The following is a 12,939-nucleotide window of genomic DNA, read 5'->3' as shown; positions in this document are numbered from 1 at the left end:
TTTATGCCAATAGATTTCAAAACTTACATGAAATGGCAAGCTTTCTTGAAAGACAAAAATTGCTAAATTTTGCTCGAGAAGAAACAGAATCTGAATTGCCTTACACCTATTATTTTTTTGTTTGTTTGTTTTTTGACAGGCAGAGTGGCCAGTGAGAGAGAGAGACAGAGAGAAAGGTCTTCCTTTGCCATTGGTTCACCCCTCAATGGCTGCTGTGGCCTGCGCACCGTGCTGATCTGAAGCCAGGAGCCAGGTGCTTCTCCTGATCTCCCGTGCAGGTGCAGGGCCCAAGCACTTGGACCATCCTCCACTGTACTCCTGGGCCACACCAGAGAGCTGGCCTGGAAGAGGGGCAACTGGGACAGAATCCGGGGCCCCAACTGGGACTAGAACCTGGTGTGCTGGCGCTGCAGGCGGAGGATTTGCCTATTGAGCTACGGCGGCGCTGGCGGCCTTACACCTATTAAAGCAATGGGATTTATAAGGAAACAAAACTAAGCAATACAAACAAATGAAAACCTACCCAGAGAGAATACTCAGGCAAGTTCATGGTTTAATTCAACCAAATATTCAACTATTTCAAAAACAAAGAATACAAATCATACTGAAACTATTTAAGAAAATAGAAGAGGTGAATATTTTTCAACTCATTCTTTATGGTCAGATTTATCCTAAATATAAATCCAGAAAAATATTTTGTTAGAAAAATGCAATAGTGGGGCCGGTGCCATGGCACACTAGGTTAATCCTCCCACTGTGGCGCCGACATCCTATATGGGCGCCAATTCTAGTCCCGGTTGCTCCTCTTCTAATCCAGCTCTCTGCTGTGGCCTGGGAAAGCAGTGGAGAATGGCCCAAGTGCTTGGGCCCTTGTACCCGCATGGGAGACCAGGCACCTGGCTCCTAGCTTCGGATCGGCGCAGCTCAAGCTGTTGCGGCCACTTGGGGAGTGAACCAATGGAAGGAAGACCTTTCTGTCTCTCTCTCTCTCTCTCTCTCTCTCTATCTGTAACTGCCTGTCAAATAAATAAATAAAATCTTTAAAAAATGGAAAAGTGTTTCTCATGAGCTTTAAGCAAGAATTATTGACAAATTTTTATCATCAAATCAAATCCAACAGCATACAAAACAGAGTAAGATCTCATAACCAAGTAGGGTTTACGCCAAGCATGAAACTTGGCTTAACATTAAACAATAAATCGTTATAATAAATAATGTAAAATTAAATGGAAAAAATATGATCATCTCCATAGATACAGGATAAACATTTGACAAAATACAGTATTTATTCTTGGACTTCAGTAAAGTAGAAGTAAAAGAAACATTCAACTTGACAAAGCATATTTATACAACAGTTCACAGATAACCTCAAACAAGATGGTGAAAAAACAAATCCTTTCTCTTATCGTCAAGAATAAGCCAGTTAAGTCACATCCACTCACATCTTTTATGTGTCTCAAGTAAATGCCATAAGAAAACAAAAAGAAAGAAAAGTCATTCGAATAGGAAAGAAAATGTAACACTATTTTTATTCACTAAATACATGATCAACTACATAGACACATTGGTAGAATGTATAAAACCCAAACTAGAGCTGGTAAATGGATTTGCTGATTTTACAGGATATTAGAATCAAGAATCAGTTGCATTTCCGGATATCAGTAAATAATCAAAAATTAAAATTAGCAAAGTAACAGTTCACTATAACAAAAATATTATTGCTTCTTACTATATGTGGCAAAATATATGCAGGACTGTATCCTGAAAGCGTCAAGGCATTGTTGAGAAAAATTAGAGAAGACCAATATGAAAGGAAAGATGGGCCTGCGAATGGGTTGGAAGATTCAGTTGTGTTAAGATATCAATTTTCGCTAAATGCACTGCACACAACCCTAGTCAACAACTTAGTAGATGCTTTAGTACAAATTTTCAAAATGACTCTGAAGTCCCAAGGGAATTTAAATAAGTTGGAGTAACCAAATCAACTTTCTTTTTTTAATTGTTAGATGAGAATGGATAAGAATTTATTTAATTATTTATTTTCTAGCTTTATGGAACTGTAGTTGATAAACTGTATAAATTTAAGGTGTACAATGTAATGATTTCATGTATGTACCCAATCCAACTCTCTGCTATGGCCTGAAAAAGCAGTAGAAGATGGCCCCTGCACCTGTGTGGGAGACTTGGCAGAAACTCCTGGCTCAGCTCTGGCCATTGCAACCATTTAGGGAGTGAATCAACGGATTGAAGATTTCTCTGTCTCTCCCTCTATAACTCTATCTAATAAATAAATAAATAGATAAACCTTTAAAAAAAGAAATTTTTCTCAACTTATCAGTCTTACTACTGAAAGTTTATAGCCTTTGACTAATATCTCTGGTTTTTTTTTTTTTTTTTTTTTTTTTTTTTTAAGATTTAATCTATTTATTTGAGAGGTAGAGCTACAGACAGAGAGAGGGAGAGACAGACAGAAAGGTCTTCCATCTGCTGGTTTAGTCACCAAATAGCCGCAAGGGCCAGAACTGAGCCCATTAGAGCTAGGAGCCAGGAGCTTCTTCCAGGTCTCCCACGTGGGTGCAGTGGCCTAAGCACTTGGGTCATCACTGCTTTCCTAGGACATAGCAGAAAGCTAGATGGGAAGAGGAGCAGCCAGGACATGAACCAACACCCATAGTGAATACTTAGCCCACTATGCTACAGCGCCACCCTGGACTAAAATCTTCTTATTTTGCCCATTTTCCAGCATTCTGATTTCTGTTTTTACAAGTTTTACTTTTTTAGATTCTCTATATAAGGAGAGCTCACAATTGTTGTCTTCCTCTGACTTGTTTCACAGGGCATAATGCTGTCACCTTCTATCCATGTTGTTGCAAATGTCAGGATACTCTTTCCAAAGAACAAATGGAGATTGTTAAAGGGATTGACTCAGAAAGACACTTCTAAATTCTCTGCATGCACATCTCTGACCCAACTGCACAGGCATAAATCAGAATCTACAGAGCCCAACTTAAGGCAGAGGTTGGACCAGGAAATGGAGCTGTTACACAAGGAACAGAGTTTGCTGTTCAGCCTCACTCAAGAAAAGTACCAGACAGTAATGAAAGCAGCATTCATTACAGCAAAACAGAATCAGAAATCTCCACAATGCATGATACTATCCAAAATTATCTGATATAGGAAACAATCAAATAAAAGAAATAACTTTTAAGAGTACAAGTATCTACCAAGTCTGATTTAATATTAAACAAATTTTGAAGCTAATAGACTCTGATGGTCAATTTTATGTGTCGGATGTCCACAGATCTGGTTAGAGACTGTTTTTGGGTGTGTCTGTCAGGGCGGTTTTGGGAGAGATTCGCATTTGAATGGGCAAACTGAGCAGAGTAAATCATTGCTTGTAGCATGGCTGGGAATCAACCAATCTGTTGAGGGCCTGAATAGTACAAAAAGATGGGGGAGACTGAGTGCACTGACCCTGGCTGCAGGGCTGAGACGCGGCGTGCCTTGTCCTGCCTTCTGTGCTCCTCGTTCTGACCGAAGACTTAGACTGGAATCCACAGCATCTGCTCCCTGGCCTTTATCCTTTCAGGAATGTGTCAGCTTGCAGACGTCAGACTGTGAATTCTCATCTTCTGTAACCAACGCCTCATCATAGATCTCTCTTTACTCACAAGTGTTAGTAAACATACCTTCTGCATTAAAAATTTAACTGGATAACTTAGCGAAGTGAGCATGACATAGGGAAGAGCAAGTCAAGCTGAAGATTGTTAGAAGTTATCCAAAGTAAGGAACAAGAGAACAATGAACTTTGAAGGTGAATAGAGCTGCAAGCACACGTCAGATGGAAATAATAAAATAATCAGGAGAAAACCCCAGGAAAACATGGGGGCTGAAAGGAGTTGGGGAATGCCCTCTATTCCAGAAAGAAGAAAAAAAAAAAAAACTGTGAGTCTAAAAAACTCTAGGTTTGAAAAAAAATCATTCAACAAACAAGACAAAATCTGACACTTTGCGATAAAATAAAACGAGATTTTGTTGCCAAAACTCCTGCTCTCTTAGGTCTGACTGAAGCTGAAGTTGGTAGGACCCTCAGAAAAGAATGAAGAGCACTGAAAATTGTAAATATGTAGATAAATGTTTACTTTGTTTTAATTTCTTAAAGCTTAGAATTATATTGTGGGTTTTATAATGTCCATTAATATATTGTGATTACTGCAACACTGGGTCAGGGCCAAGAGATACTGTCTATGTAGATTGCAAGACTTCTGTATTGCTTGAAAAGTAGGGTATTCTTAGTGCCAAGGGTGTTGAGGGTATGGAGTAGCTATGGAAAGGAGCTAAGGTCTGACAGCTTCAGCTGAACCCCACTTGGACAGCTCCATACTAACCCACATGACGGTCCTAGTCATTGATTGATAGCTCCAGGTAATCTAAGATTTCATCTGGATCCTACCTGCTGCCAGACAGTTGCAGCTGGCCCCTATGACAAGTTCCCTTCTGTGCAAAATCCCTTCCCTTTCTATGCACAATCCAAGCATCCCTTTCTGTACACCATCCAGTCTACCTCCCATGCACCCCTAAGCCTTTCCCTATATGGAAACACAACGTTCCACAATGTTGCAGTCTTACAAGCAGTGCTAGCTGGAAATAGCCAACATGGCTGCAGGGTAGCCCTCTTGCCCACACCTCCCATCTGCTCATGACCATTATAACCTTTTTTGTTGGGGACTTTTTCAGTGTTGGAAATTGTTTTAGTTTGCTCCTTTTTGCTGTATCTTCATGACCTCTTTCCCTGTTTCTCCACCTAGCCTTAGTTCTTGATTTTTCTTTTTTTTTTTTTTTTTTTCATTTTTTTGACAGGCAGAGTTAGACAGTGAGAGAGAGAGAGAGACAGAAAGAAAGGTCTTCCTTCCGTTGGTTCATTCCCCAGATGGCCGCTACTGAGCCAATCCGAAGCCAGGAGCCAGGTGCTTCCTCCTGGTCTCCCATGAGGGTGCAGGGCCCAAGCACTTGGGCCATCCTCCACTGCCTTCCTGGGCCACAGCAGAGAGCTGGACTGGAAGAGGAGCAACTGGGACAGAATCTGGCCCCCTGACCAGGACTAGAACCTGGGGTGCCAGCGCCGCAGGCGGAGGATTAGCCTAGTGAGCCGCGGTGCTGGCCTGATTTTTCTTTTAAAAAGTATTTATTCCAGCTCTCTTCTGTGGCCAGGGAGTGCAGTGGAGGATGGCCCAAGTACTTGGGCCCTGCACCCCATGGGAGACCAGGATAAGTACCTGGCTCCTGCCATCGGATCAGTGGGGTGCACCGGCTGCAGCACGCTGGCTGCGGCGGCCATTGGAGGGTGAACCAACGGCAAAGGAAGACCTTTCTCTCTGTCTCTCTCTCTCACTGTCCACTCTGTCAAAAAAATAAAAAAAAATAAAAAAATAAAAAATTTATTCATTTATTTGAAAAGAGGGGAGAGAGAGAGAGAAAGTATGAATGAATTGATTTTCCTCCTGCTGGCTCATTCCCCAATGCCCACAATGGCCAGAACTGGCTGAAGCCAGGAGCCAGGAGCTTCTACTGGGTCTCTCATGTGGGTGGTAGGGGCCCAAGCACATGGGCCATCTTCCACTGTTTTCCTAGGTGCATTAGCAGTGCTACATCAGCTTCAGTTCCTCAGTTTTCACTTTTGCTTTGCTCTAAGTGAATGTTGCTCTTCGTATCCCTTTATGTCTCCACCTTTGAATTCTGTCGCTCATGGAGGGAAGAACCTATGATAAACCTACCTGGGGACTCTACACCCCACAGCAAGAGGACTGTGCGTATCCTAGAGATGCACATTACAAACTACAAACACCAAAATAGTGCAGAAATGAAAGGCTTAAATAATGAATAGAAAAATTGAAATGAAAGTTAAAGTGCTGCTTTAACAGTTTTGAAAGGAGAGAAAAGAGGACTACAGAGAAAAAAATAAAAGCAATAAACAGGTGAATCCATTCTTTTCTTCAAAGATTGTCAATTCTTTCATGGGCTTCTTATTTATCTTAATGACAGATTTCAAGCTGGGGGAGAAGAGAGAGCACTGTTTCTCCGGCTTTACACATTGGATGATAAGACAAAGAGAAGGTGAATGGCTCCTTCTGGTCACACAGAGTGTTGGGAAATATTTGTTGTCAAGCACAGCTAAACGGGTTTTGAATTTGTACATCAGTTCAAACTGTTGACTGCTGAAGTGTTGTATCTGGCAGTGGATGAAGCATGGAGAAGAACGCAGGGTATACTGCATTTGCCAAAGAGAAGGATTCTAACTTGGGGTCTTTGGTTACTTCCATGCTAACGACCAGTGTTTTCCACAAAGTCAACATGCCCTCAATTTACTGAGAACTGTCTCATTGACATGAATGGGAATATTTCCAAGGTGAAAGCTGAACCAATATTTCTTTATGTTGTGTGAAATACTCATTAAAAGCTTTGAATTAAATAATAAACTCTGCTTGGTGCTGAATACATGGAAGATGTCACCCATTGTCTTCCAATAATAGTATTGAGTAGATGAGGAAAGGAAGGCTCTCATTTGTTAAGCAAATTAGCCAAGTACAAAGCCTGGGGGTTGTTTTCAGTTCACAAGACCCAGGTAGGGGCAGATGAAGCTATGTGTCTTACTGCATAATTGTAGAGCAGGGAAGTCAAGGCATGCTACAAAATAAATTTTACTTAAAATAATTCACAAAACACATCCATGTGGACACACAACAGAAATGGGGAGATAGAAGGTATAAATTACATGTAGCTCTAACTCAAAAAATAATGATGTCAAAGTCAGTGCTGCACCTTGCTCCTGAGATGCTCACTGGCTCCATGGTGCCTTAGGAGAGACCAACAAACCATGCTCTCTCCATAGTGTGGGAAGAAGGCAGGTCCAGGAGCACACACCCAACCAGAGGTCCTTTCTCTGCTGGGACACCCTCTAGGTACCCAGGAACCTCAATTTCCTTTTCCACATGGCCTTTAGCTTACTTGCAGGTTTTGTAAAAACTTGTGTTTCTGGTAGGCCCTGGAGAAAACAAGCTTCACTCTTAGTGTGCTGCCTGGAGATTTACAAAGCAGTCAAGTGATGTGCTGGTGATGGAAGAGGATGCGGGTGGAGGTGAGATGCATGGGTTGGGCTGTTCACATGCATACACACAAGGGATAGGTGTCCTATGCCTTGGAAGAGAGAGGACACCTCTGTTTGGAGGCCTGAACATTTTTTAAAAGATTTACTTATTTGTTATTTGAAAAGCAGATGTGTGTGTGTTGGGGCGGGGGGTGGGGGGGAGTGGATCTTACATCTGCTGGTTCATTCCCCATATGGCCACAATGGCTGGAGCTGGGCTGATCCAAAGCCAGGAGCTGAAAACTTCTTCTGGGTTTCCCACATGGGTTCCAGGCTCCAAGCACTGTTTTCCCAGGTGCATTAACAGGGAGCCAGAACAGAAGTGGAGCAGCCAGAACTCAAACGAGCACTCAAATGGAATGTTGGCACTGCAGGCAGCAGCTTTACCCACTACACCCATGGCTGGTCCCTAGAGACCTGAATTTGTATTTTCCTGGACTCTAAAGCTGTGAATACTTACAAATGTATTCTAATATCTTTGTAGTTTCTGGAGAAAACTATGGCTTCCAAAGAATAGGATGCAAACTCTAATTCCTCAGTGACAAATCCTATCTAAGAGACAATGTTAAGAGGTTTAAAGGATGAATTTAATACTTAGTTTGAGAAAAGGAAATACATAAATAGCTAAGCTTGGTTCTGACCCTGAGAAAGGCCTGAAAGAATATAATTCAGACTTTTCAGGAGGTCAGTTCCAGTTGATTACAAAGGATTTTCATGTACATTTAGAATAAGTTATTGAAAGGGGAGGATGGAGGATGCCAATATCACCTAATCCAAGTGACTGAGCTCATTTTGAGAAAAAACAAGTGATCTGTGTGTTATGCATGAAGATGAAAAAGGCCATATATTAACTTAATGATACCTAGCTAAAGGAAGTAGATTGGGGACCGTCATTGAGATACAGTGGGTTGAGCTGCTGCTTGGAATGCCAGCATCCAATATAAGAGACTAGTTCAAGTCCTGGCTGTTACATTTTCAATACGGTGCACTGCTAATGCACCCAGGAAAACAACAGGGGATGTTCCAAGTGCTTCCACCCCTGCCACACATGTGGGAGATCCAAATGAAGTTCAGGGTTCCTGGCTTGGGCCTAGATAAACCCTGGCCATTGCAGCCACTTGAGAAATAAAGCAGCAAATGGAAGATCTCACTTTCTCTGTGCCTCTCCTTCTCTCTCTGTGGCTATTTCAAATAAATAAAATAAATCTCTAAATATAAAAAGACTAGATTGGTATGAAATATGAATAACTCAGACATAAGGCTTAAGACTGAAATTCAATTAGTGGATAATATAATATTTTGAACATGGACAGAAAATAAGATACACGTGGCAGCATTTTCTGTAGGATGGCTGCTGACTGTGGCCATAAATCATACATCTGATGTTATATTCATTTCAATACCTGACTTTTGCCAGTATGCCAGTATTACTTTACTCACAGCCTCCTAAAACTATCAGGTTAATTTCACTGATTATTGGAGGAAAGCAACATAATATAATGCCGATGGAACAAATTTTTACTTATTTTTTTTAAAGATTATTTATTTGAAAGGCAGAATTGCAAGAGGGAGAGAGAGAGAGAGAGAGAGGGAGAGAGAGAGAGAGAGAGAGGTCTTCCATCTACTGGTTCACTCCTCAGATGGCAGCAACAACCAGAGCTGTCCTGATCCGAATCCAGGAGCCAGGAGTTTCTTCCAGGTCTCCCAGGTGGGTGCAGGGGCCTAAGGAATTAAGCCATCTTCTACTGCTTTCCCAGGCCATAGCAGAGAGCTAGAATGGAAGTAGAGCAGCTGGACTTGAACTGCCCTATGGCTTTATCCACCACCCCACAGCAATGACCCTGGAACAAATTTTTAAAGCACACATCATTTCCTTGATTTCGATTTTCTTCTATCTAAATGAATGTGATATTGTGCATACATTTTTCAAAAATTAAGTTAACTGGCCGGCGCCGCGGCTCACTAGGCTAATCCTCCGCCTAGCGGCGCCGGCACACCGGGTTCTAGTCCCGGTCGGGGCGCCGGATTCTGTCCCGGTTGCCCCTCTTCCAGGCCAGCCCTCTGCTGTGGCCAGGGAGTGCAGTGGAGGATGGCCCAGGTGCTTGGGCCCTGCACCCCATGGGAGACCAGGAAAAAGCACCTGGCTCCTGGCTCCTGCCATCGGATCAGCGCGGTGCGCCGGCCGCAGCGCGCCGGCCGCGGCGGCCATTGGAGGGTGAACCAACGGCAAAAAGGAAGACCTTTCTCTCTGTCTCTCTCTCTCTCACTGTCCACTCTGCCTGTCAAAAAAAAAAAAAAAAAAAATTAAGTTAACTGGCATATATAAGACACTTGGTTCAGTGTCTTTCAAAGCATAAGCAAGTTAACAAATAACAATTTTTAATTACATGATAAATGGAGAACTAAAAACTAGATTTAGTAGGGCATAATCTTCCAGAAACTACTTCAAAAATAGCAGATTAAACAGAAAAAGATATTAGATTCTGAGAAAAACTGTAAGATCTATTCTAAAGAGAGCTTATTAACTATCAGTAAGAACTTCTCTCCTGCAGTGACAAATGAATTTTTTGACAAATTGAAGATTTTATCAGTCAAAAAAATGAAGGAATTTCTTATCTGGGAAGGATTGCTATAAATACCATGTCTCTTGCAGTGTGCTTTCTCATAAGGTGCAGAAGAATCTCCATGATAATCTTTCCTATTGAACAGATCCTTGTCTCAGAAACCCTGATAGAGGGATCTCCGTAAGTGAGTCCATGTTGATTTATCCAACAGAGAACAGAAATATTTTTAGACTAATGTCATCTCATCAAATGATGGATGCTAAGAGTAATACTTCTCCAGGAGGAAGTGTGTGTGCAAATCTGTTATTTAGACTGCAGTGAGCAGGGGCATTGTGGTCACTGTGGTCCTGTGAGTTTAGCTGTCATCTGGGTTGGTGGCATTCCATGCCTGAGTGACAGGGATCAAGTCCTTCCACTGATTCTGATCCAGCTTCCTGGTAATGTACCTAGGAAGCAGCAGATGATGGCTCAAGTGCCTGAGTCCCTTCATGTGGGAGACCCAAGTGGAGTTCCTAACTCCTGGCTTTGGCCTGGCCCAGCCCCAGACAATGCAGGCATTTGAGAGGGGTGAGGTATGATCCAGCACATGGAAAATCTCTCTCTCTGTCACACACACACACACTCTCTCTCTCTCTCTCTCACTCTCTCTCTCTTATGTATATATACATATATATATATTTTTTTTCAAATAAAAATAACTAAGTAAACTGAAAAAAAAAAAGCAGAGAGAGAGTCAGGTGTGTGGCCTAACAGCTAAGGTATCAGTTAAAACACCTATAGCATACCTGGCTTTGATTCATGGCTCTGGCTTTGGACTCTAGCTCTGGTCAATGCAGCATGGTCAGCAGGTGATGGCTCAAGTAATTGGGTTCCTCCCGCCAGTGTGAGAGACCCAGACTGAGTTCCTGGCCACTGCCCTTCACTCTGCCAGTCTCTACGTGTTGTGGGTATTTGGGGAGTAAACCAGCAGAGTTGTCTCTTTTCATATCTTTCTCTGTCTCTGACTCTCAAAAATAATTAAAAATCCCAACTTAAAAACAGTGAAACAGAGTTATATGAACTGCAAGTACAAATAACCTAGATGATTAAAGTCCACATTTCAAATAAAGGCAGAGATGCTGAACTACTAAACACTCTATAGAGTGTCAATAAATGAAACAAATGCATTTCCAGTGTCAGTGTTGGTATAAGAGGGTCTCACTCTATCCATAAAGTGGTAAACTCTTGGTTGCATAAGACACATGGTAAACATATGTTTTAGAAGTAAGATGAAGTAATAATTCCTATCTCTCGCCTCCTGTATGCACACACATAAATGTCAGTAGAATGCCTATCAAAGCTTCAAAATAACTTCCATTAGTAAAACTACCAATCCTAAGTCATTATTTTTATGACCTTCAACTATTATTGCAATTAATCTTTGTAGCATGATATCCTATTTTCACTACCCTACTTACCAGAGCTGTCTTTGGGCAATTAACCTATTAAGTGAAAGTACTCATCAGAGACACACACCTTCCATCATCTGTCATATTTGCATGATTAATTAGTTTAATTTTAGGTTAGAGACTAAGTCTTTAGCAGCTACAACAAAAACTGTTTCCATCTATTTAAAATTGAGAAGGACATGACTACAAGATTTTGAAGAAGCTCATCAAACAGCCTAGGCATTCCTGGGGGAGACAAGCATTGTTTTCAAGCCTGGACCTGTGGACCCATAATTGTGCCCAGTAACAGTGCAGTGACATTGTCACTACTGTCGCCACTGGGAATGAGATCATTCTGCAGAAGTCATGGCTGCAGCCAAGGCAAATCCTCTAAGGCAACTCACCCCAGCCCCCTGAGATCAGGTCCTGAGTGCAAAGATCCAGGTTGGGCTCCTACCACAGGCTTCACCCTTGGTGTCATCAAAGGGAGTGGGAAAATAAACTGTGCGTATTTTCAGGCTTCTGAGTGGGAAGCTGAGCCTTGTCTGTCTCTTGGCCACACCCATTGAGAGGAAAATTACTCTCAGAAAGGGAGGGGGAGGCAAAGAAACAATTACATGCAAAGCAAAGCTGTTAATCAAATTATATTTTTTACAAAAATACAATTTATAACTTCTGCTAAAGGATGATGGTCTTACTAGATAGAACATTTTTCTACCTCTTTACAAGTGCCAAAATAATCTTGTTAAAAATCTTACTTTTCTATATTATTTTTATAGAGAAATTGGTGAAATTTCTGGGCATATATAGCACTTGGTTTTGACCCGATTATCTAACATGATTTGTTTAATAGTTGTTCTTTCAGAAATATGAATATGTATAATGAGAGAAATTATAATAATTATTCCTATCTCTAGATGGCACTCCCTGACTGACACGGTATTCTTCAGTAGCTGGAGCTGTGGGGGAAGGGTGGTCACAGCAGCTAAAGCTCTGTCACCCAGGCCTTGTGCTCAGTGGTCAGCCCTGCTGGAACACCAAGGAAAATGCGTGACCTCCAGGTGAGGGAGGCACGTGAGCCCCCTGCAACAACCAGCTCTCATCCACATTCTCACAGGCACTTGTTCAGAGTCCATGGAATGTGTTTTTATTTATCAAATTATAAAGCATTTTCTAGAACTTTGATACTTTTAGGGAGAAAAGTTGAAAATGAGACGGACACATGACCCTGATGGGTATTTAAACTGGAAAGACATTTCTAGATAAAATAGGCAATATATTAAAACTACCATATACTTTGAACCAGCAAAGTCACTTTGTCACATTCATTTTAAGGAAATCAAAGTAGCACATGTGGGTGAACAAGAATGGTCGATGTCATAGAATTTATATTAGGATAAAATACAAAACAAACTAAATGTCCAAAAATATGGGATTGTGTCAAAAAAAAAGTATGATATAACTGACTAAAGAAGTGTGTTCAGATATTCAAAACCTATGGTTTCCAAGAGTACACAAGGGCTGTGAAAATGTATGATATAGTACTGAGTTTTAAAAGAAGTATGTGAACTTATTCAACAGATGTGTATTAAGAACTCATGATGGGGCCGTTGCTGAGGTGTAGTGGGTAAAGCTGCCGTCTGCAGTGCCAGCACTCCATATGGGTGCAAGTTCAAGTCCCAGCTGCTCCACTTCTGATCCAGCTCTCTGCTATAGCCTGGGAAAGCAGTGGAAGATGGCCCAAGTCCCTGCATCCACGTGGGAGACTTGGAAGAAGCTCCTGGCTCCTGGCTTCTGATTGGCT

Source organism: Oryctolagus cuniculus, chromosome 16 (assembly GCF_964237555.1).
Source record: "Oryctolagus cuniculus chromosome 16, mOryCun1.1, whole genome shotgun sequence".
In the NCBI taxonomy this organism is placed as follows: Eukaryota; Metazoa; Chordata; class Mammalia; order Lagomorpha; family Leporidae; genus Oryctolagus; species Oryctolagus cuniculus.
Note: the sequence above shows the minus strand (reverse complement) of the source record.